Source organism: Phacochoerus africanus, chromosome 4 (assembly GCF_016906955.1).
Source record: "Phacochoerus africanus isolate WHEZ1 chromosome 4, ROS_Pafr_v1, whole genome shotgun sequence".
Taxonomy (NCBI): domain Eukaryota; kingdom Metazoa; phylum Chordata; class Mammalia; order Artiodactyla; family Suidae; genus Phacochoerus; species Phacochoerus africanus.
In genome coordinates, this window is record NC_062547.1 from 95,548,216 (window position 1) to 95,573,677 (window position 25,462).

Sequence of the window (25,462 nt, forward strand, 5' to 3'; positions counted from 1 at the left end):
TAAAAAATAGAACAGGTGATTAAACAAGGAGTCATTTGGCCAGCTATTTCCTTATCTGGAAACAGTTCACATGTCATGTGGTCTTAAGTCTATTTCTTCTAACAAAATCCTTTATACAAACTCATAATGACACAAAGTTGCCAAAATTTATGTCCCCATTTCCCTTGATTAATTTATAGACTGAACATTATCACTTTTAATCACTTTATGAGACTGGTATTTTTATGGCCAGAAAAGGCCTCAAGGTTATCTTTTGTGTTACAGAATTTCATTTCTAAGCTCTACATATCCAAACTTGATGGTCTGATGAGCCAGAGGAAAAAAATAACTTACTCCTCCCAAACCTATATAAAGCTAATCACTGCCATAAAAGTCAGAAATCACTCAAGCAAAGGTTTCTGTTGATCAAATCCTATAGACTCTTTTTTAATATTAATTTCTCTTGGCTTCTTCCCTTAAATCTGGGTGCTGTGACTCCTTGGCTTAATCAATCACTGACTTGTTTCCATTTCTATCTCTTACCAGTTCTTAGCCTCCTTTACATCACCTCTGCTCAACCCTTAAACATTAGAATGCCTCCGAATTCTATTCTTGCCATCTTCTCCTCTTTATATCTTATAATAGGGATTCTTAACAAAGCAGGTATAAACTGAATATTTTCACTAATCCCTAACTCAAATGACGCATTCTCTCCATTTATGAAAACATACAATAAAATATGGTAATATTACAGGCACTGTCATAAACATTTTTTTAATCATAGATTTTTTCTATATCGCTTTGAACTTGTTTCAGAGATTTCAGTGTAGTATTCATACTCATCACCTACTTCACACATACTGTAGGAGAAACCATCACATAAAAACGTAATATGAGAGTAGTTTCCTCGTGGCTCAGTGGCTTAAGGATCTGGCATTGTCATTGCTATGGCTCTGGTTACAGCTGGGGCCCAAGTTCAATCCCTAGCCCAAGAACGCCCAAATGCCAAAGGTGTGGCCAAAAAAAAAAAAAAACCCAGTATGATAAAGTACAAAAATAAAGGAAGGAATTAAGTTTCATAGGAGCAGATGGAAGACAGTGTATAATGCTCATTAGAAGAACTAAGGAATGTTTTAGAGAAGTGACATATGACATTGACCTTGAAACATAAATAGGGATTGGCCAGATGAGAAAAAGGGGAGATGCCTTTACCATCAGAACAAATACCATCTCAATGATCCTGAACTATGAAAGGAAGGGGTGAAGGACTGTGTTCCATAGGAAAGGAAGGGCAGGGTAGAGGCAGATGATCAAGCTGAGAAGACACAGGAGGGAACAGTTGTGAAAGCCTGTGTGGGCAATGCTAAGATCTTCAGATCTTCTCCTATAGGTGAGGATAAACTGCCAAGTATTTTAGGCAGAAGAATTTCAATATCTTATTTCTATTTTAAAGTGCTAAAGCTCTTGCCTCCCTTGTCAAAGATTAATTGACCATAGGTGTCAGGGTTTATTTCCGGGTTCTCTATTCTGTTCCATTGGTCTGTCTGTTTTGATACCAGTACCACACTGTTTTGATGACTGTGGCTTTGTAGTATTTCTTGAAGTCTGGGAGAGTTATGCCTCCTGCTTGGTTTTTGTTTCTCAGGATTGCTTTGGTGATTCTGGGTCTTTTGTTGTTCCATATAAATGTTTGGATTGTTTGTTCTAGTTCTGTGAAAAATGTCATGGGTAATTTGATAGGGATTGCATTGAATCTGTAGATTGCTTTGGACACCTATGGTCAATTAATCTTTGACAAGGGAGGCAAAACATCAAATGGGAAAAAGAAAGTCTCTTCAGCAAGCATTGCTGGGAAACCTGGACAGCTGCATGCAAAGCAATGAAACTAGAACACACCCTCACACCATGCACAAAAATAAACTCCAAATGGCTGAAAGACTTCAATATACGACAGGACACCATCAAACTCCTAGAAGAAAACATAGGCAAAACACTCTCTGACATCAACATCATGAATATTTTCTCAGGTACGTCTCCCAAAGCAATCGAAATGAGAGCAAAAATAAACCCATGGGACCTCATCAAACTGAAAAGCTTTTGCACAGCAAAGGAAACCAAAAAGAAAACAAAAAGACAACTTTCAGAATGGGAGAAAATAGTGTCAAATGATGCAACCGACAAGGGCTTAATCTCTAGAATATATAAGCAACTTATACAACCCAACAGCAAAAAAGCCAATCAGTCAATGGAAAAATGGGCAAAAGACCTGAATAGACATTTCTCCAAAGAAGATATACAGATGGCCAACAAACACATGAAAAAATGCTCAACATCGCTGATTATAAGAGATATGCAAATCAAAACTACCATGAGATACCACCTCACACCAGTCAGAATGGCCATCATTAATAAATCCACAAATAACAAGTGCTGGAGGGGCTGTGGAGAAAAGGGAACCCTCCTGCTCTGTTGGTGGGAATGTCAACTGGTACAGCCACTATGGAGAACAGTTTGGAGATACCTTAGAAATCTATACATAGAACTTCCATATGACCCCACAATCCCACTCTTGGGCATCTATCCGGACAAAACTCTACTGAAAAGAGACACGTGCACCCGCATGTTCATTGCAGCACTATTCACAATAGCCAGGACATGGAAACAACCCAAATGTCCATTGACAGATGATTGGATTCGGAAGAGGTGGTATATATACACGATGGAATACTACTCAGCCATAAAAAAGGAATGACATAATGCCATTTGCAGCAACATGGATGGAACTAGAGAATCTCATACTGAGTGAAATGAGCCAGAAAGACAAAGACAAATACCATATGACATCACTTATAACTGGAATCTAATATCCAGCACAAATGAACATCTCCTTAGAAAAGAAAATCATGGACTTGGAGAAGAGACTTGTGGCTGCCTGATGGGAGGGGGAGGGAGTGGGAGGGATCGGGAGCTTGGGCTTATCAGACACAACTTAGAATAGATTTACAAGGAGATCCTGCTGAGTAGCATTGAGAACTTTGTCTAGATACTCATGTTGCAACAGAACAAAGGGTGGGGGAAAAAATGTAATTGTAATGTATACATGTAAGGATAACTTGATCCCCTTGCTGTACAGTGGGAAAATAAAAAAATAAATTAATTAAAAAAATTTAAAAAAACAGAAAAAAAATAAAGTGCTAAAGCTAATATCAATATGAAGAGAAAACTGGTGGCACAGAGACTAATCAAGAGGCTACTACAATACTTGATTCAAGAGACATGAATAGTTGCCTTGAGAGATAAGAAAGCAGTCAAAATAAAAACTGAATTTTCTGGCTTAGATGGTGGGGTAATGGTGATGCCATTAACAGAAAGACAGAATATAGGAATGTGAACACAATATCTTAATTTAAAAAGAAGATAGTATCCTTTGGGAATTATTATTCAGCTTTATGCCAGTGGCTTCATACAAATAAGGTTTTATTTTCCTCATTAAACAAGAATTCTTGAGGTGAACTGATACTGGCACTGGTTCAGCAATTTGATAAGATTTTTGCTTCACTAAAGAAGAAATACAAATGGCAAATAAAATAATGAAAAGTGTTCAACATCATAGCCACTAGGTTAACTTCAAATTAAAACCATGATGAGATACTACTATGCATATATTAGAATTGCTAAAACTCAAATGCTGATAATTCCAAGAGTGGGCAAAAATGCTGATCAATTCAAACTCTCAAACATTGTTGGTAGAAATGTTAAATGGTACAGCCACTTCGGGAAACAGATTACTAGTTAATACACTCATAAACATACATTCACTACATGACTATTTATAGGAATACCACTTACAAAAATGAAAGCTAATATTCACATGAAACCTGTATATACATGTTTATAGCAGCATTAGTCATAATCACCAAGAAGTGCAAACAAGCCAAATATCCATGAGCCAGTGAAGAGATAAACTGTTGTACATCCATACAATTGAATATTATTGACAAATAAAAAAAGAACTACTGGATATAATGTATCTATTATGCTGAGTGAAAGGAGAGAAAAAAATCATATGAGTGATTCCATTTATATGATATTCTGGAAAGGAAAAACTAAAAGAACTGTTGTCATATCAATGGTAACCATGAGAAGGGGAAGAGGGATTCACTCAGAGGCATAAGGGAATTTTACGTAATGATAGAAATTTCAATATCCTGATTGTGGTGGCAGTTATACATTTATGTATATTTATCAAAATCCATGGATTTGTACACCTGAAAGTGAATTTTACCTTATGTAAGTTATTCTTCAGTGTACCTGGTGTTTAAAAATCTGGACCATTTTTCCAAAGAAAACAAATCACTAATTTGAAAAGATATATGCATTCCTATGTTGACTGAGCATTATTCACAATAGTCAAGATATGAAAGCAGCTTAAGTGTCCACGGATAGACAGAGAAAGATGCGGTATGTGTATGTACACACACACACACACGCACACACACAATGGAATATTATTCAGCCATTAAAAAAGAATGAAAACTGCTATTTGCAAGAACATGGATGGACCTAGAGAGTATTAAGTTAGAAAAAAGACAAATACCATATGATTTCATTTATACATGGAACCTAAAAAACAAAACAAATGAGCAAACATAAAATGGAGTAATAATATGAGTCATAAAGATGAAATATACAGCATGAGGAATACAGTCAATAACACTGTAACATTTTTGTACAGTGACAGATGGTAACTATACTTATTGTAATAATCATTTGGTAAAGTACAGAAATATCAAGTCACTATGTTATACACTTGGAAACAGCACAGTGATATAGGTCAATTATATTTTTAAAAAAATCACAAGACAATTGTTTCATTCGCTTTGGTGACACATGACACTAAAATTGGAATGATACAGAGAAGATACTATGGCCCCTGCCCAAGGATGACTACAAATTTATAAAGCATTCTATATTTTTAATAAGGTCCTACTGTATAGCACAGGGAACTATACCCAGTCTCTTGGGATAAACCATGATGGAAGTTAATATGAGAAAGGGAAAGTATATATTTGTATGACTAAGTCACTTTGCTGTACAGCAAAAAATGGCACAACATTAAAAATCAACTATACTTTAAAAAAACAGATGATTACTTATTTTCAGGTAAAAAAAATTAAATGAGGACTTAAGAATTAAGGTGCTAACATTAAAAATGCGTGTGAAACTCATGGACCTAGAGAACAGACTTGTGGTTGCCAAGGGGGGAGGGGAAGGGAGTAGGATGGACTGGGAGTCTGGGGCTAATAGATGCAAGCTATTACATTTGGAGTGGATAGGCAATGAGATTCTGCTGTATAACACAGGGAACTATATCTAGTCACTTATTATGGAACACGATGGAAGATAATGTGAGAAAAATATATATGTATGACTGGGTCACCTTGCTGTACAGTAGAAATTGACGGAACCCTGTAAACTAACTATAATGGAAAAAATAAAAATCATTAAAAAATGAGTGTGATGTGGGAGAACTAGTGTTAAAATCAAATAGTAATTTAACACTCAGAATTTTTAATAGTCAAAGATGTGGGTTTTTTACATCTGTGGTAATGTATTCAATGGACTTAGGGATGATTCGATGTGATTTTTTTCTCACGATGCTGTGTAACCACAGATTTCCTTGACTAATACATTTTAGTTTTTAAAAATCTTTTGTTTTCCAGAAAGGTCCTGTGACTTTGAACAATTCCCCTTTCAACTACCTGTATTTGCTTGTATTTCATAATTTAAATTTTATTCTTTAATGACATACATGAAAAACTATTTTACTTGATAAATCCAAGATTTGCCATTATAGACTTATATTGTACTAAGTTCAAAAAATAAAGAGATTAAAAGACTTTATACACTTGATCATATCTTCACATATAACAGGTGTCATGTAACAATTTTCAGCTAATGAAATTTATTATAGTAGATAGATAAAATAGATAAAATTCTAGACAGCAGTAGATAAAATTCTGTCCTAGTAGACAGATAAAATTATAGACAGATAGATGGATATCACAGGATTTGGATGAAACAATAATTGGAAAGTTTGCATTCTTCTATTGCTTAGAAATAAATAGAATTTTACCTATTTTTCAAAATTTCATGTGCTCATTGATAATGCTATCCATTCAACTTCTCTAATTATGCCAAAATGGTATCTGGGAAGGCAATGGTTTAATTCACTATGAATTCACAAATAACATTAGATTTTTCTCCTGTTTTCTCATGACAGAATCTCTAGTTCATGAATACAAGTCTAGGATACAATTCATAGTAAGTTCAAGGACAACGGTGAGTTTTCTGGGTTAATACACACTGGATTTGTGAAGTCATCTTTGCCTGAGTTCTCACCCTAAGTCTTCTGAAAGACAGCATGCCTGAGCAACAGTAAAAACACTAGTGATTTGTTCTCAGGTCAAGTTTCTCTCCTATTTATGGATGCTTTTTGTCATGGAGGTTTTGTAACGTTTGTCCTACACAATTATTTCTCTTCTGAGTTGGCCCCACCTCCCTGCAGGCCTGGGAGGACTCCCGAATAGAGGTTGTGAATGTACCTCAAGATCCACTTTCTGACCTCCTCTCTACACTGTACATGACTGTTTAATTTCCTATTTAAGACAAATTAATTATTGCATGCTCTAATGAGGCTGCAAAGGATCCCGCTCCAGTCCACAAGCTTGGGAGAGGTTACCCAGAGGTTGTCCAGATTGATGGTTCCAGGGTGGATGACCTGAAAATGAACTTTGACTAAACTTTGCTCTTTGTGCTCTTGGCAGTCTGTACTTGGAAAGTGGCAGTTGTCTGCAGCAGAGAGCTTAAAAATTCAGCCTAAGATTGTATTTGGAGGTTAGTCTTGAGAAGAGGGAGGGGAAGAAAATACTATTTGTAAATCTTTTCCATACTAGTTTTATTAATTGTTTTCTAAGTGTTTCATTCTTCTTTATAACACCCAAGTTACATTTCAGGATAAAAGTATTAGCCTAACTAAAAATATCTTTTGCCTTTCTACTTTCTTCTTCCTCCAGGCACTATACAAGTTAGAATTGTTTTTTAACTTGAACCTAATCTACGGTGATGGAACTTCTCTAATATCCCTCACTTAAGAACTTAGATAATAACGCTTTCACAAATATTAATCAGTTCCCACAAGCTCTAAGGCCGTGTATTAAACCCGTTTTACTGATTAGATATGATCCATCTGTGATTTATGCTGGCATTGAAGACAAGTGTTTTGAAATCATATCATTAAATATCAACTCTGCAGTATAAGACAACAACCTGTCCAGCAGTTTTCCCCTAAACATTGTTTATCAAAATGAATGTTAGAACTTTTTTTCCATTGATGTGCCAGAACAAATAGACGGGACATTCTGAGATGAATTACTTGGTCTTAGCCTACTCTGGCAGCTGGTCTGGACTCTATACTCTTCACTTAATTGTACATAAATAAAAGAGCAGTGTTTTTTTTACATCATATTCTTTACTGTTTCCTCATTAGTAACTGATTAAATATCACACTATTTTCACAAAGAATCACAAAAAGGAAGTGGCATATTCCTTTGAGAGATGGGAAAATTGACTTGGGAAATAACTTTAGATTATTTTATGCAAAAATAGTTTTGGTATAAGACAGCAACATTTCTTATTTTCTGGCCACTCTTCATTCTCTCATCTATTTTGTCCTAAAGTGACCTCTGGTAGACAATCCCAGGTGGTATTCAACCATCTCCTATGGTCATACTTAAAAAGACTTAAAAAGGTTTAGCTTAAAAAGAAAAAAAAAAAGTGGCAGAGCCTCAATGCACTCATCCATAAATAGGCAGAAAAAGAGTTCACATATATCTTTTTCCTTGACCAAAATTCCTATCAAGTATAGGAAGCATCATAAAAAGCCACCACAGACTTAGAACCAGACTGAAGTGAAAGATTCTCAGTCTCCTCCTAAAAAACCCTGTGCCATCTCCCAATTTCAGTGGTGCACTGGAGAAACCAGATTCTTTTGGCATCTTAGGGTGTTATTCAGGTCTTAGTTGAATTAGGAATTTTTTTTTAAGTCCTGTAGAATGCATCAGATTGTTCACTGGCCTCCAGGACAGCCTACCATTGCCTTTTTAAATATTGTCCTTTCTGGTGCCATTGTACACTCCTAAAGCCAGGCTGCTGAGCCCAGAGACAAAGCACCTAGAGATTGCTAAATCAACTCCCCTGATGCGTCCCTGAATTTTTTGGTTGTAGTTCTCTAATAGCACCCACTACCCTTGACATGCATAGAGTTGGGCAGGGTGGAGGAGGGCATCTTTCTGGACTGTCGCCAATCAGCACATTATCATCAGCAAGACTGGCCCTTAGAACCAAATGGGGTTCTGTAGCTGTTAGTGTTTCTTGAAATTACCTTACTCTTGGGTAGTTAGGAAGAAGTGCTTATAGAAATTTGTACCAATAACCTGCCCTCTTTGCTCTTTACTTTCCCTTCACTTGTCCATTGAAAATTCAGGATTAGGATTAGAAATGGCATTTATGGGCAGGCATAAAAGTCTTAGAATTGTAGTGGCAGTGTTTGTGCAATACCCCTTCTACTCAAAAAAGCAATAGAATGAATAAATCCATAATACATTGGCCCAATCTCCTTTGTGAGAATAGAGATTGATTACTACATCCCAAGCTAAAGGTGAAAGCTGGAACAAAGAAAGCAGAAGCAGATCCTCTGATGAACAAAGATGTTCTGAGTTAATTTCAGAAATAAAGGGGGAAAAATGAAGTGAAAAAAATAATCTTTTTGACTGGGAGAGATATAATATCCACTAAATAGAATGTCTTTCACAATTTAACATGAGACATCACCAGCTCTTCTGGAGTCTTTTTAAATCACACCAGATGGTACCAACTGACTCAGAGGTTAGAAATTGAGACACAGCTATGAACAAGTCTTTACCACAGTTTAGGATGCTGTAGAAAAAATGGTAGTATGATGACCTGTTCTCCATTGCTTCCGCTCCTCACAGATTTCATTTTTTCACCTTCCTCTAAAGGGCAGTTTGGTGTTAGTGATGTTGTTAGTGTGAACTTTTAAGTCACTGAGTTATCTTTGGATAGATATTTAAGATAGTCCTCCATTGCTCCTAGAAGACAATGTTGCAAACTCAGTGGAAAAGGATGACTGACAAAATCCTTTTTGAGAGTGATTTTCAGAATGCCTTCCAAACATAATTTCACGTCAAGACTTCCAGCCGTCTAAACTCCCAAGTTATTCTATATAGAGAGCTCCAGGTGGCCTGCAAACTTGTCCATGAACCACATAACTATTCCTTTCCTTTTAAAACATATCAGGGCACAGAATCATTAATAAGGCTAAAACCATCAAAAAATTATTAGGCAAAAGTTAACTCCACTCTTTCTATGCTATGTGTCCTTGGACAAAGCTCACAAGCAAATGAGAGCATAGCCTAGCTTGCAATTAACTTCCTCATCACAAATAATTATTGTGAATTGGGTCTGTACTGTCAACTCTATGTTGTTCAAGGATTCACTGCTAAAAAGGAAAAAGCCTGAAAGACTAAAGCCATATGACCATTATGAGAATGAAGTTATTCTCTCTACAAATCACATTATAAAATTGTTAAATCCAGTATCATTTTTTTCAACTCATTTCTTTTTTTATTTAAAAAAATCCTACTGGTCATTTCTTTAAGTTAGTAATCTCTCATATTTAGGATGATGTTAGATCTTAAAGAAATTATTTTGGTTTTGGGTTTTTTAATTTTCATTTGTAATGATTTTTATTGTTTCCATTTTGGCTGGTTGCAGAGTTCTGTCAATTTTCTACTGTACAGCAAGGTGACCCAGTTACACATATATGTATACATTCTTTTTCCTCACATTATCATGCTCCACAATAGGTGACTAGATATAGTTCCAAGTGCTATACAGCAGGATCTTATTGCTTATCCATTCCAAAGGCAATAGTTTGCATCTATTAATTCCCAACCCATTCCACTCCCTCCCTCTCCTCCTTGGCAACCACAAGTCTGTTCTCATGTCCATGATTTTCTTTTCTGTGAAGGTTCATTTGTGCCGTATATTAGATTCCATATATAAGTGATATCATATGGTATTTGTCTTCCAGTATCATTTTGAGTTAAACTATTGATGTACTAGAAAAATTTGAAAGGTGAGAAATCTTTCTTTCCTAAAACATTGTCTATTAATCATTAAAGAAATCCACACAGATTGCTTCCCTTATATGATTGTGCACATTCATTTTTAAGTAACAATAATTAAAATTAAGTATTAACACCAACTTTTTATTCATCTATATTTTAATGGAAAATATATATCTCAGACTCCTTCTTAGAAAAGACTTTTATTTCTAGGCAGCTATTATGATATATAAGGATCTATGGGCCTCTGTATTATCACTACACTCATTCTTCTATTACTTTTTTAATACTTACTCCCTTAGGTTTTTCTTTGCTCTTCCTGTTCAGGGAAGGCAGCTTTTCTTTATATTATTCCCTACAGTGTTGAGGTGTGAAGCAAACATAAGACAATCAGATATAAGCTATTCATCAGGGTTAGGTGAAAGTCAGAACTATTCAACCGAAATTAATAAGAAGGGATGTAACAAGCCCACCTTCTTATAATTCATTTGAAAAGTCAGATAATATCAATTAGCATTTATCAAATAAGAACAGGCAGGTGAGGGTGACAATATCTTACCTACCTCACAGAAACATATGATGATGAATAACTCACTCATGAAATATTTTAAGTCAGCATTTCCTGAACACTCACAGACTATGTTTAAGCAACTCTAAATATCCAAATAAAAACAGAAAAACTTAATTTTAGAGACACAGCTGGGTAAAAACAAGACCACTATGCTCAATACTTCAACAAGTTAGAGTCCTAACCTTCCAGCTACTATGTCCCAGGAGATGAGCATTAAGTTGAGCTGGACTCTATTTAAATCAGTTTGAGTACAAACACCATTTTCTGGGAAAGTATATTATTCTTTTTTAAGGAGTCCTAGAACTCTTGGCAGCCAACTCCTACTGATTTCTGCATTCAACTCATTATAAAGGGGGGAAATGAAAACAGGGACAGACTTTAGAATGATTTGCCCAAGTGAAAAAACTGAAATGAGAAAACTATTTGCTACATTCTTCGGGCAGCATTTTATCTATTATGCTAAACGCTCTTTTGTACGGAAACTACTTATGGGAATTCTCTGCATATACATGTTAGAATCATCACTGTGACCACTTATGTTAGTGAATGCTGTCTTCTCCGTAGGCTCCCACCAACTCACCCACATGTGAAAACATTCAGGTACAACCTAGTAGAGTTTCTTTGTTTTGTTCCACTTTGTTTTTTTATGATTTTTATTTTTTCCATTATAGCTGGTTTATAGTGTTGTGTTCTGTCAATTTTCTACTGTACAGCAAGGTGACCCAGTCACACATACACATTCCTTTTCCTCACATTATCATGCTCCATCATAAGTGACTACATATAGTTCCCAGTGCTATACAGCAGGATCTCATTGCTTATCCATTTCAAAGGCAATAGTTTGCATCAATAACCCCTAGTTCCCAGTCCATCCCACTCTTTTCCCCTCCCTCTTGGCAACCACAAGTTTGTTCTCCATGTCCATGATTTTCTTTTCTGTGAAAAGGTTCATTTGTGCCATTTATTAGATTCCAGATATGTGATACCATACGGTATTTGGCTTTCTCTTTCTGACTTACTTCACTTAGTATGAGAATCTCTAGTTCCACCCATGTTGCTACAAATGGCATTCTTTTGCTCATTTTATGCCTGAGTAGTATTCCATTCTGTATATATACCACATCTTCTTAATCCATTCAACCTGTTGATGGACATTTCCATGGCTTGGCTATTGTGAATTGTGCTGCAATGGAACATACTGGTGCATGTGTCTTTTGCAAGGAAAGTTTTGTCCGGATCTATGCCCAAGAGTGGGATTGCTGGGTCTTATGGTAGTTCTATGTATAGTTTTCTAAGATACCTCCATACTGTTTTCCACAGTGGTTGTACCAATTTACATTCCCACCAAGAGTGCAGGAGGGTTCCCTTTTCTCCACGCCTGCTCCAGCATTTGTTATTTGTGGACTTATTAATGATGGCCATTCTGACTGGTGTGAAGTGGTATCTCATGGTAGTTTTGATTTGCATTTCTCTTATAATCAGTGATGTTGAGCATTTTTTCATGTGTTTGTTGGCCATCTGTATATCTTTTTTAGAGAAATGTCTATTCAGGTCTTTCGCCCATTTTTCCATTGGGTTGTTGGCTTTTTTTGCTATTGAGTTGTATTAGTTGCTTGTATATTTTAGAGGTTAGGCCCTTGTCAGTTGCATCATTTGAAACTATTTTCTCCCATTCTGTAAGTTGTCTTTTTGTTTTCTTTTTGGTTTTCTTTGCTGTGCAAAATTTGTCAATTTGATTAGGTCCCCTTGGTTTATTTTTGCTTTTATTTCTGACTGGGAGACTGACCTGAGAAAATATTTGTAAGTTTGATGTTAGAGGATGTTTTGCCTATGTTCTCTTCTAGGAGTTTGATGGTGTCTTGTCTTAGGTTTAAGTCTTTAAACCATTTTGAGTTTGTTTTTGTGCATACTATGAAGGTGTATTCTAGTTTCATTGATTTACATGTGGCTATCCAGTTTTCCCAGCACCACTTGCTGAAAACACCATCCTTTTCCCCATTTTATATTCCTGCCTCCTTTGTTGAAGATTAATTGACCATAAGTGTCTGGGTTTATTTCTGGGCTCTCTATTCTTTTCCATTGTTCTGTTATGTCTGTTTTGGTACCAGTACCACACTGTCTTGATGACTGTGGCTTTGTAATACTGCCTGAAGTCTGGGAGAGTTATGCCTCCTGCTTGGTTTTTGTTCCTCAGGATTGCTTTTGTGGTTCCATATAAATTTTTGGATTGTTTGTTCTAGTTCTGTGAAAAATGTTATGGGTAATTTGACAGGGGTTGCATTCAATCTTTAGATTGCTTTGGGTAGTATGGCCATTTTTACAATATTAATTTCTCTGATCCAGGAGCATGGAATATCTTTCCATTTCTTTGAATCCTCTTAATTTCCTTGATGAATGTTTTATAGTTCTCAGCATATAAGTCTTTCACCTCCTTGGTCAGGTATTACTCCCATGTATTTGATTTTTTGGGGTACAATTTTAAAAGTATTTTAGTATTTGTTTTCTAATATTTCATTGTTAGTATACAGAAATGAGACTATGTTAATCTTATATCCTGCTACTTTGCTGAATTTGTTGATCAGTTCCCTAATAGAGTTTCAACTAAAAAAAAAAATCACAGACCTCTATCTAATGCTTCAGGTTACTTTCTAATAAGTCAGGCAGGTTTCCTGCAGTAAAGGAAGGAGAATCCTTGACCTTGAAACTCCTAGCATGTTCAAGTTTAAATTCACTAAGTTCAGACTACTTATATTTTATTTGAACATTGATGTCAATACTGAGGCAAGTATTATGAGATTGGTATAAAGCACTGAAAGTAAGTTTGGCTGCTAAGGTATTACTGATTTAGATTATACCTATAAAGTTGAATATATTGGACTTAACTTTCCAGCAAAATGGATAATAAATACCAAAAAAGATAATTGTCTACATTACACGGTTATAAAATTTGAATTTTTTAAGAAACCCATTCAACTTAGCTGGGATTTTGTCTTTATTCATTCATTAAATGAATAGATATTAGAGGCACAACCACTGCTTACACCAGGGCTAAATGTATGGTGACTGGGCACTGTGCTAGGACTGAGGACACCCACAGGGAGCAGGTGGACTTTGTCCCTGCCAGCATGGAATGAACTTGCAGTTAAGAGAGAAGAACCGGAGTTCCTGTCATGGCTCAGTGGTTAACAAATCCGACTAGGAACCATGAGGTTGCAGGTTCAACCCCTAGCCTTGCTCAGTGGGTTAAGGAACCGGCGTTGCCATGAGCTGTGTAGGTCGCAGACGACCACTCAGATCCCGCGTTGCTGTGGCTCTAGTGTAGGTCTACAGCTACAGCTCTGATTTGACTCCTAGCCTGGGAACCTCCATATGCCGCAGTAGCAGCCCAAGAAATGGCAAAAAGACAAAAAAAAAAAAAGAGAGAGAGAGAGAGAGAAGAACCACGAAGTGCATTCAAGCAGCTATGACACACAGGAATCTAGGTTGCGATGCTATCAGTAGGTTACACCCTGGAGGCAACTAACTCCTCAGGGAGAGCCAGACAAACAAAGACATCTTGGTGACAGAAAAGAAATAGACATGGATTAGAGAAATATTTAGAAAATCAATTTGATTGTTAAATGTAATATAAGTCCAGTTTTAGCCTCATATTACAGCAGTTGTGATGGCTCTAGGGAGAAGTAGACAAGTTAAAGGAAAACTGAGAATTTATGGGTATGGCCTTAAAATGCTTTCTTTTTGAAAAATAAATGAGTTTAGTGAAAATGTCACTAACTTAAATGTACAAGTTATGTAAATTATCTTACACACCTGAGGACTGGTGATCTGTATGAGAGAATTCAGTGAGTATTTGCTATACTCTATTTTCAGGAAATACATGGAGTGTAAATCATGGACTGTCAGGATACAATTTTATTCAAAAAGTGTTTCTTCACAAATATGCAACAAAGCTGTCAAATAGCATGCAATGATAACTAATTAGGCAAGCTAAAGTGATAACAAAAGTTAAATTAAGTAGTGATAAGGGCCCAGCGAACTGACTTGACTTTTGTACTTTCTCTTTGAATAATAACATTTTTGGTGGAAATATCACAAACACTAAAATACTTGATAAATTCTTGTCTTAATATTATGCAAATGTAATTCTCCAAGTTTGCTAGGAAAATAATTAGAACTTTAGAAATTGAAAGTTAAAAAATATTTAGGTATAAATCTAACAAAATATGGATGTTTGGTATTTTGTATTAAGAGCTATCATAACAAAGTACCACAAACCAAGTAGCCTAACAGAAATGTACGGTTTCAGAGTCCTGGAGGATAGACTTCCAAGAGTAGGGTGTGGGCAGGGTTGAGTCCCTGTGAAGACTGTGAGGGATGCTCTTCTAGCTTCCAGTGGGCTGGCAACCACTGGCATTGATTGAACAAGAAATCACCTTGATCTCTGCCTTCATCTTACATGGCACTCTTTCTGTGTGCTGTCTCCAAATACGGTCATATTCTGAGGTATTTAGGGTTAGGACTTCAACACATGAACAAGGAGGAAGATAGGCAACAATCCTGAAAACTAAAAAGCATGGATGGAAGAAATCTACATAAGGAGTTCCCTTCATTGCTCAATAGTTAGCAAACATGATGAGGATCCATGAGGATGCAGGTTCAGTCCCTGGGCCTTGCTCAATGGGTTAAGGATCCGACATTGCCCTGAGCACTCTTTCTGTAGGTTGTGGATGCACCTTGGATCCCGTGTTGCTGTGGCTGTGGCATAGGCCGGCAGCTGTAGCTCCGATTCAACCCCTAGTCTGGGAACTTCCATATGCCACAGGTGCAGCCCTAAAAAGCAGAAATAATGGGGAAAAAAATGATGAAGAAAGAAAGAGATCTACATAAATGTAGAGACATAATGTATTCATTGACTGGAAGACTCATCACCATAAAGTTGTCAATTCTTTCCATTTTTTGGCAAATCTAGACAAGCACATAGTAAAACGTACATGAAAAGGCAAAAGAACTAAAACAGCCAAGACAATTTTGTAAAGAATGAAGCTGAAGTGCTCAACAGTACCCAATTTTAAAACTTACCATAAAACTTATAGTAATTATAATTTTGTACTGGTGATGGGATAGACATATAATTCAATGAAAATGAACAGAGAATACAGATTTATACCCACACACATTTGTCCCTTTGATTTTTGACAGAGTTTAAAGGCAATTTAAGGGAGAAAGGATAGTCTTTAAATAAGTGGTGTTGGAATAATTGGCTATCTATATGCCACAATATGAATCTCAACCTGAATGACACATGCTATACAAAAATTAACTTGAAATGAATCACTGATCTAAAAGCCAAACTCTAAATTAAAAAAATTTTAGAGGAAAACACAAGAGAAAATTTTAGTGATCTGGCATTTGGTTCTTAGATATGACATCAAAAGCTCAATCCATAAAAAAAAAAAATGATAAAGTGGACTTCAAAATAGAAAACTTTTGCCCTGCAAAAAAATACTACTAAAAGAAAAGTTACTATAAGAAGGTATTTATAAACCATATGTCTGAAAACAGACTTCTTCAAAGCATGAACACTGGAAACTTGAACATATTTTTCAATGAGCTGAAGACGAGCAGACAATTAGTCAAAGCAGATATACGAAAAGCAAATAGAGAATGTAAAATGTTTTACTTCTTTCTTCCCTTTATATGCTAATTGTACAAGCATTTTATTTCTACTTTGTTTTAACTAATTTCCTCAAATTATTCAATATTTATTCTTTTGTAGTCAATATCTATTTAGAATTAAAGGCAAGTTCACAAATCTATTTACTCAATTTTTCTACATATTAGGTCTTTTTCCTAGGTTAAGCTGTCCTTCTTGTTGTAGTAGATGTTCTTTTTGTTTGTTTGAAAGTATATTTGTCCCTAACCTCTGAGTAGTTAGGAGTTTGGCTGGATATGTATTTCTAGGTTGATGGTAGATTTTTTTCACTCGTCAAAGATTTTATCTTCTGGCTTCTTATTACTATTGAGAATACAGTTTAGATTAGTTTGATTTCTTTTATAGATAATTTCTTTTTACTCTGTTGTTGCTTTTAAGTTTTCTCTTGGACTTTAGCATTTTTCAGTTTTACTTTGATATATCTAGGTATGAGAAAAGTTTTATCATTCTTGGAATTCATTATAATACTGGAAAGCTTTCCTCTATCATCTCCATTTTTTCCTTCAGGAAGTCCTATTAGACATATGTTCAATCTTCTCATTTTACCCTCCATTCCTCCAGCTTCCAATCTGTAACTCTCTTTGATGTGTTGGGAATAATTTAGATTGTTAATTGCTCAGTTTGCGGGTTTAACCCTCACATTTGCAAGAAACATGGGCCATAGTTATACATTCTAAGAATAGCTCTTTTATTCCATCCAGAATCCAGGAAAAAAGAAAATAGTATATTTTTTTTCTATTTCCACTTTCACTAAAGTTGTAGCCTTTTGCAATTCCTAGCATTACATGGAGATTAAACTCAGTTCATCGGATAGTCCCAAATCCTAATCTGCCATCTTCTTCTGAGCATCAGAAATGAAGTCCTTAGGTTACCATGACTAATAATTTCTCCACCCAATTGATCTCCCATCCCACCCCCAGAGTTACAGTATCAGCTACTGGGCTCACTACTAAGGTTCATTTCTCAAACCTAGGGATTACTTTCCTATGAGATCAGCCATGCATTTAAATATGTTAGTTATTTTTTTAATTGTAGTGGTAGGCTATTTGTGTTTTACTTTGTTTTCTCTAGAACAGTATTTATCAGCCATTTATTTATCAGGGCACACATTTTAAAATATTATTTGACATTCTGGGGTTAAATGGAAGAAGAGAAGGCTGGCTTTGCCACTTAGCAGCCAAATGACCTTGGGCAACTTACTTAACTTCTCCATACCTCAGTTCTCTCATGTGTAAAATGGACATAGCAGTACCTACCTTATAAGGTTGCTGTAAGAATTAAGGGAAATGATATCTGTTAAGTGATTAGAACTTAGCAAACACTGTAAGTATTTGTTACATAAAAATGAAAACAAAGAAGAAAATCAATTTTTTATTGTATTAACATGTATATTTAAGACAAAGAAATTCCATTTTGCTTTAAAATCTGGTGCTTATTGTTAAGACAGAGGATTAACAAGAAGTAAACATATTTTCACCTAAAGTCACTAGGGTAACAAACTTGAACAGTAACAATCACTCAATTTGGTTCTCATCACTCAACAACACTTCTCTTTTCTATCCTATATATTCACCTTGTCACTCACATGTCTCAAGTTCCTATAAGCAAAAAATTGTAAATGACAAGGAAAGTGACTACTGCATCTCTCCACTTCCCACTCAAAAAGCATTCAGAGTTTCTAGGAAACAACCAAATTCCCAAAGGAAATGTCATTTAAAGGATTAAAGGGGTTTACTTTTTGTTGTCTTCGTTCTAACTTCCCTGGAGCAAGCACTTTGGCATATTGCTTCTTGAAACTATATGCCAGTACCAGTTCAGTGGAAAGTAACTTCCTGAGAAGCACTCTGAGATTTCCACTGATCCATGTATCTTTGCAGAAAAGGCTAAACTTCTATATGTGTATATAAAGTTTAAACTTAACTCTTCCTCTGATTTGAATCAATATTTAAAACTTGGATTTCCACCTCTCAGTCCAGCTAACAATTACCCAACAGCTCATACAGTGCTTGTCACATCCTTTCCTATGATCTCTATTACAGGTCCCTCCTCACCCATCCCACCCAAGTACAGTATTTTAGGAAATGCTTCTCTAATTATTCATTTAAGAAACAAAAGACTCTTTGGCCTTTAAGCTAAGGCTTATCTAATGTGGATAAGTTTTAAGGTCAAAACAAAGAGGAAATACATTCACAATTAGGGAAAAAACTGCACAAATCAATGACAAAGGAGTCCAGCGACATCTAAATCCAACACAGGTGCTTCCCCCCTTGGCACTGACTCCAGTGGTTGTTTCCTCAGTCAAGAACCAGGACCAGATGATGGAGCTTGTTTGTGTTTAGGAATAATATTGTTAGGAAAATATCTCTAAAAACCAGAATTGCCATCAGGGGAGTGAGAGGCTCCCACTCCAAAAGTTATCTGACCACTGTGGCACACAAGGAAGACAACTAACTCACATCTAACACAAACGGACTGTGGAAGAGCAAAAGGCATCACCTGCTCTATTTAAAATACCCTACCTCCCTTCCCCCGAGTTAAGTATAATCAGATTTTATATCATCCTTGGTATTCGCAACGATGGAAAAACTTGTTCTCGCTGGTTGCCAACATACTTTTCTAAATTAAAAGAAAAAAGAAAGGAGAACAGCATTTGGGTCAGTGACAATTCAAGGCCTATCTTAGATTTCACAGAGGAATAGTCATCAAAGAGGGTCATAAAGTAGAATTTGACATAAATGATATAATCTCTGGTTTACATGCTACTAAGCCTGCTTATTGATGCTTAAAATGGCTGAACATTCGGTAATAGCATTACTGTTTTCAGAATATCAAAATTTTCTCACATTTAAACTGTCGAGCCTTTTGCTAAAAAGACATTCATTTAATATTTCAAAGAGAAAAAGGAAAATGTGCAATTCAATATATCCATTCCATACTGGGAGCTCCAGGGTTTGAGATTATTTAAGATTCATAGGTGACATGATAGTTGTCTTCAACTATGTGGATGTCTGCCAGAAAAATTCAGTTTATTGGAACTAGGATCAAGATTGAGATTTATAATAAGGCATATATTAACTCACAACATAGGGTGTAAGTTTTTAACAATTAGAGCTGCCAGAGTATGAGAGTAGGCTCTCTTATAATGTAAGGGATTTTCTATCACTAGATTTATAAAAGGAACAATGATATAGCAAAGCATCTGGCATATGGTAGTTTCTCAAATATTTGTAAATTTAAATCATACCCAACCTGGTTGATTCCTTATCTGGGCACCATTACTGGGAATGATTTGAATGAAATAATTTCTGAGATCTCTTTCAGTTCTGAAAGTATTACCTAGCAGAAGAAATCATTTACTGACTTTATACTTTCATTTCTCTATTTTTAAAATACATGTTGACTTGGGGCTCTTGAAGAAACAGTCAAGTGTCATATCAAGTCAGCCAGCTGTACAAGGCAAGCTATGATGTGGAGAAAATGGTTACAACACAGACTAAGGTTAGTCAAGGGACCTCAGCCCAGTCTCAACAGCAGTAGTTCTAGACCAGACTGCAAGTTGGGAATAAACAAGCAAGCCAATATCCTTTGAACTGAGGGTAAAACTATCTCCTCATGTGGTGATTGTGTTTGCAGTCCTGCTAAAAAACAAATTGGGATTGCTTCCAAAGGTCACAATCATATGCTTATTCTGGAAACTCTTGGCTTTTTATTGGAAAAAAAACAAGGTATCAGAAGTCTGATAAGATACATATGCTACAAATTTGTTTTTACATTAGTTTAGGATAAGGCTAAACTGCTATTATAGAAAGACCCCAAAATGCAGTGACTTAGGAACACAGACACTTATCTTTCTCATTTGACGTATCTGAGAAAAATCAGTGGTCAGTGAGGCAGCTCTGCCCCATATAATCATTCTGAATACCAGATTCCTCCCACTTTGCTGCCTAGCCATCCCCAGACCACCGGCACCATCTGCATGGTTGAAGATGGGTTGCCACCAAATCAGCATCCCACGCAATGAAAGGAGCAAGAAAGCCTGCGGCAGTCATGCCTCACACCTTAAGACTCAAGAATGGAAACAGCATACATCGTTTCTCCTGAAGTCTCAGGTGTGAAAACTTAATTACATGGCAATACCAAACTAACTGGGAGATTTGGAGATGTCGCCTAACTTAGTAAGAAATTTGTGGAAAGCTAACAATGGACACCACCATTGTCCTTCTTTTTGTGAGTTGTACTTCACGGGTACCTAGATACTTTCACTTAGGAGCTCACACACCCCTGGGTATAGCACTTCCTCTCTCTGACAATGTCCATCAAAGAAGGACTGAGTGAATATTTGAGAGTGACCAAGAGCAAGCATCTACTTTCATCTACTCTTTAGCACAGGTTACTACATTTAAACCCTGACACACAGCAGGCTTTTGCACTGGTAAAAGGGCCATTGCCACTGATTTCTGCCATGGAAGGAAGTGATGTCCCATATAGGGGTGGAGCAAAGAACAGAGTTTAAAAAGGCTTCCTCCTACCTATCCACTGCTCTGTTACCCCATGCCAGGCTTCAGGCAATACTCTCTCCCCACCTCCATGTACTCTCTGTACTCCTATGCAAGTTTTTAAAATTACTTAAATCTTAGTTTTCCATAAGAGGAGATGGTAATACCCACAAAAAAGGTTTGTAAATTAAGTGGCATATATATGTAAAAATCTCACTATCCTGTCTGAAACATTGAAGTAGTCAATAAACATTAACCCTTAATCTCCCCTCTTCACAGAGCTTCTAATAGAATGGTAAGAGAGCTGCAATCTGATCTGTGACAAGGTCACGTTCTTGTTTTTGATGAAATCACCTAATCATAAATATCTAGGTCAAGTCACAGAAACCTAGATGTATCTAGGGAGCCGACAATAAATTCTAGGGCTCCTTTCTAGCTATCACCATCTCTGATGCAGAGTGAAACCAATAGCATGATTTGCATTTCCAGGACATCCTAGAGGCAGTCATGATACTTTTTATGTCTGAGTGAACTACCTTATCAGAATGTTTTGGAAAAGGTTCTACTACTTCTTCACCAGCAAAGACTATGAACAACTTAGATTCCCATAACCAATCCACCACTGAAAACTAAAGAAAAGAGTTTGGACTAGTCTGCTTGAGAGAGAAAGAGAGACAAACAGAGATGCCAATGGCACACTACTATATGCATGAGATTTCTGAGATTTCATCCTTCCTAGAGTTTTGCTATTAAAATATTCTCCCTTTTATGAACAGATGAACAGTAGACATAGTTTTTTGTTGTGGTTGAATGTCCTCAAGAAATGTAAAGGTAGTTATCTTTTGTTATGTTGTTCCTCATAATTTTTAAAAATTTTACTGTCCATTAATTTCCACATCCTGGGAACTATGAATTATTGACTATATAAAGATGGACAACTTGGAGTTTCGGTCATGGCTCAGTGGCTAATGAACCCAACTAAGATCCTTGAGGATGTGGTTTGATCCCTGGCCTCACTCAGTGGGTTAAGGATCCAGCTTTGCCTTGAGCTGTGGTGTAGGTTGCAGACGCAGCTCTGATCTGACATTGCTGTAGCTCTGGTGTAAGCTGCCAACTATAGCTCCAATTCGACCCCTAGCCTGGGAACCTCCATATGCCACAAGTGTGGCCCTAAAATGACAAAAAAAAAAAAAAAGATGGACAACTCAGACTGCTCCTATGTGGAAGAAGTGCTGATTGCATATTTTATTTTGTCTAATTCTAAGATATATTGTTTTAAATGTACAATGTCTGCTTTCTCGAAATATCTTTAAAACAGTGCTCCTGGATTTTGATTTACTTTCACATGAAGGAAATAGCAGACACAAGATAGCCTAAAAACTTTCCAGTGTAAGACACATATGATAACAAATATCCTTCTAAATACTTAGCTGAATTCTCTCTCACACACACAAACACACAAATAAGAAATCCCCAGGGGCTTCAAACAAAGAAGTTGGAAATCAGAATTTACAACTATTCTGAGAGTGTCTGCTGCTTTTGTACTCTTAGGAGATACACCAGGGACAGGAGACATGACCTTGGACCTACTAAGGTTAGAGGTATGTTGAAGCATTAGAATTGAGAACCTCAGCATAAAGTTTGGACGTCAAAGTTAACACTTTTAGTGAAAAGGTGAACCAGGAGGAAAAAAAGTCTTTCCACAAAGAAAGTGAAGGAAATTGTTATTTCAGCCTAGGAAAAAAATTTTTTCCTAAGAATCTGTAGCTATAATACCTTCCTTCACACAAATTGAGGTTCAACTTTATATAGTCCAGAAATCCCAGAATAAAAATTAATCTTCAGTGGACTTGGCAAGCTGCAACACTTGGATTCCCAGAGAAAAAGCCTAATCAAATACAATCTCATAATCCAAAGCTGCACGTGAGGAAGTAAGTTACCATGAGAAAGAGTCAGCAGAAACACCAAAAGAATAGTTAGATTCCTATGAATGTTAGATTACGATGATTGGAGATAGAACTTAACACAGAATACAAAATATTAAATAAATACAATGTGGAATTTAAAAATATGACAGGGAAAGGATAGCATCAAAATAAGATCCAGTATTTTTCTAAAGAACTGCAAATGAATCACATTGAAATGAAAAATATGTGCATTGATTTATGTTCACCCTTATCCAAATGATGGGGCAACTCAAAGACATGAGTGAAAGCTGTTATAAACACATGCAATTCCTGTCATGTTCTGATTTAAATTTGTCTGACATTGTCCTATGTTTTGGGCCTTATCCATCTTTATAATATAGAATAATTAGGCAGAGTAGGTAAAAGACCTACTGTAACTTCAGCTCCTTTTTTTGTGCCCCAAAATGTCACTTCTTTAAATTTTGGAAAAAAATCCACTATACAAAACAATTATGATTATAATTACCCTCCTAGGTTCAGGATAGTGATGGTATCTAGGAAGAAGGAGAATCATTAGGGTGGGTCCTCACTAATGTGGCTTCCACATACCAGCCCCTGACACTAACACCCTAGGGATCCCTTGAGACCAGTTTGAAAACTCTCTGCTCTGGCCTGGCTGACTACCATGCTGCCTCTGTTACTTCTTACCCTTCAGTTCCTAAAGTACAATTCCTGGACTGTTTTATCACAAGAAAGATTTCTCTTTTTAGCAAATAATTAAAAGATTTTTAAGTGTAGGGTATTTTTGTCTTTAGTCCCAAATGTTCAGTCATTTTAGTATCATTTGCCTCTAAACTAACACTATTAAATAGAGTTAAAGAGAATTTCTTTCTCCACAATAAATGTAGGATTTATTAGAATAATTCATTGTTCCCTAGAGACAGCAATATACATATATTGCAATTGCTGCAAATCACCTATGTCGTTATCACCTTTCCTGGTTTGGGTTTTTTCTTTTCTCCTACTTAAGCTTGGTTTTACACAATCAAAATTTGGCAACTTCACTAAATGCATTTCCTGATGCACCTGTTTGGACTCTGAGTATCATTTTCTTTTCTCCAAAACGTTTTTATTCAAAATGTGCTGAATATCTCAGAGGCTGTCTGGGAACTTTGAGACATCTGTACCCAGCAGTTTGCTAAACCAACAAAAAGTACTGAAGCAAAAAATCAAACTTTGGGGCATTAATTTAACCATTCATTTTCAAGTATCCTAGACTTATGGAACATGTGAGCCCTGATATGTCCACTATCAGCATTCAATGCTTAGAATAACTGTTAAAGCAAAAGTGACTGCACTCTGATGAAAGCTGTCATTGGGAGTGCTGTGACGACCATGAAGAGAAAACAATGCAGGAAATATTGTTGAAAACTTCTATTGGAATGGAGTGATATGAAGAAAACAGACTCCGATGAATATCAGAAATAATATTATGCACCATAATTCAATCTATACAAATGTTTGTGTACAAGTCATTAAACCTATGAACAAAGACAGCAATAAGATCAAACCTTTAAATTCTCAGCACATAGTTCAGTTCTAGCACCCCAATTTTCTAAAAATTTCCTTTTATCACATACGAATGTACAGAAATCAGTTCACTGGCTCTCCTCAATGAGTTTGTAAATTTAAATAACTGTGTACTAACCAAAGGGGTAGAAATAATGGAGTAGGTAAAGAGGATAAAGTGTGACTAAAAAAACGGAATTATTTTCCTAATCTTGAGGAATCCCTCTAAAAAGCTAATTTCTAGTCTCTGCGTATCACATCAGCTTTTCTGAATCAGAATGTTTTAAAAGGCATGCTGCAGTAGGGAGAAGCTTTTTTTTTTTAATTTGTTTAATACAAGACTGTGACCAGTAGGGGGCAGGATGGCTTTAATATTTACATTAAGAATTTTTAAGAGGTGTACAAATATATTTGCATAGATTCTGTGACAGATTGATTGCAAAAGTGGCTGTGATTCATCACTTGTCCCTGTATCCATGCCTTTGACAACCTGACATTGAAGCTCCTCCCATCTAGAAGACATTATGTCCCACCTCCTGAATCTGACTTTGCCTTGTGGCTCACCTTAGCCATTAGAATGCAGGAGCAGTAATGCTGTGGACTTCTGAGCCTAGGGCCCAAGAGGCCTCACACACTCTCAGTTACTCATTTGCTTAAGGACTCTGCCACTGTATATGAAACAAGACCACCCAAGCTTAGCCAGACAGGTAAATAAGGCCAATCTAAACCAGCCAGCCTCCAGCTAACCCACTAGCTAACTTCAGTACATGAATGAGCCCAACCAAGATCAGTCAAGCTTGGCCCAAACCAGAAGAACTATCTTGACAACTCACACAGAGTCATAAGCCAAATAAGTATTTATTGTTTTAAGCCATTGACTTTTGATATGGTATGTTAATAATAAAGTGATTTAGTCTTTAAACAAAAGAGTTATTTTATGTCATCTTTGTCATATAAATGACCACTGAGTCATTCACTTAGATTTTTTTGCAGGACCAATTCTATACTAGCAGTTAGAG

The 25,462-nt window shown here is 36.2% G+C and overlaps 1 non-coding gene across 1 annotated transcript; it reads left to right on the forward strand.

Moving 5' to 3' along the window:
- Positions 1–4,847: 4,847 nt before the first annotated feature.
- Positions 4,848–4,956, forward strand: LOC125126556 (U6 spliceosomal RNA). The gene has a single exon (XR_007134669.1). It is a non-coding gene; the product is annotated as a U6 spliceosomal RNA (small nuclear RNA).
- Positions 4,957–25,462: the final 20,506 nt, after the last annotated feature.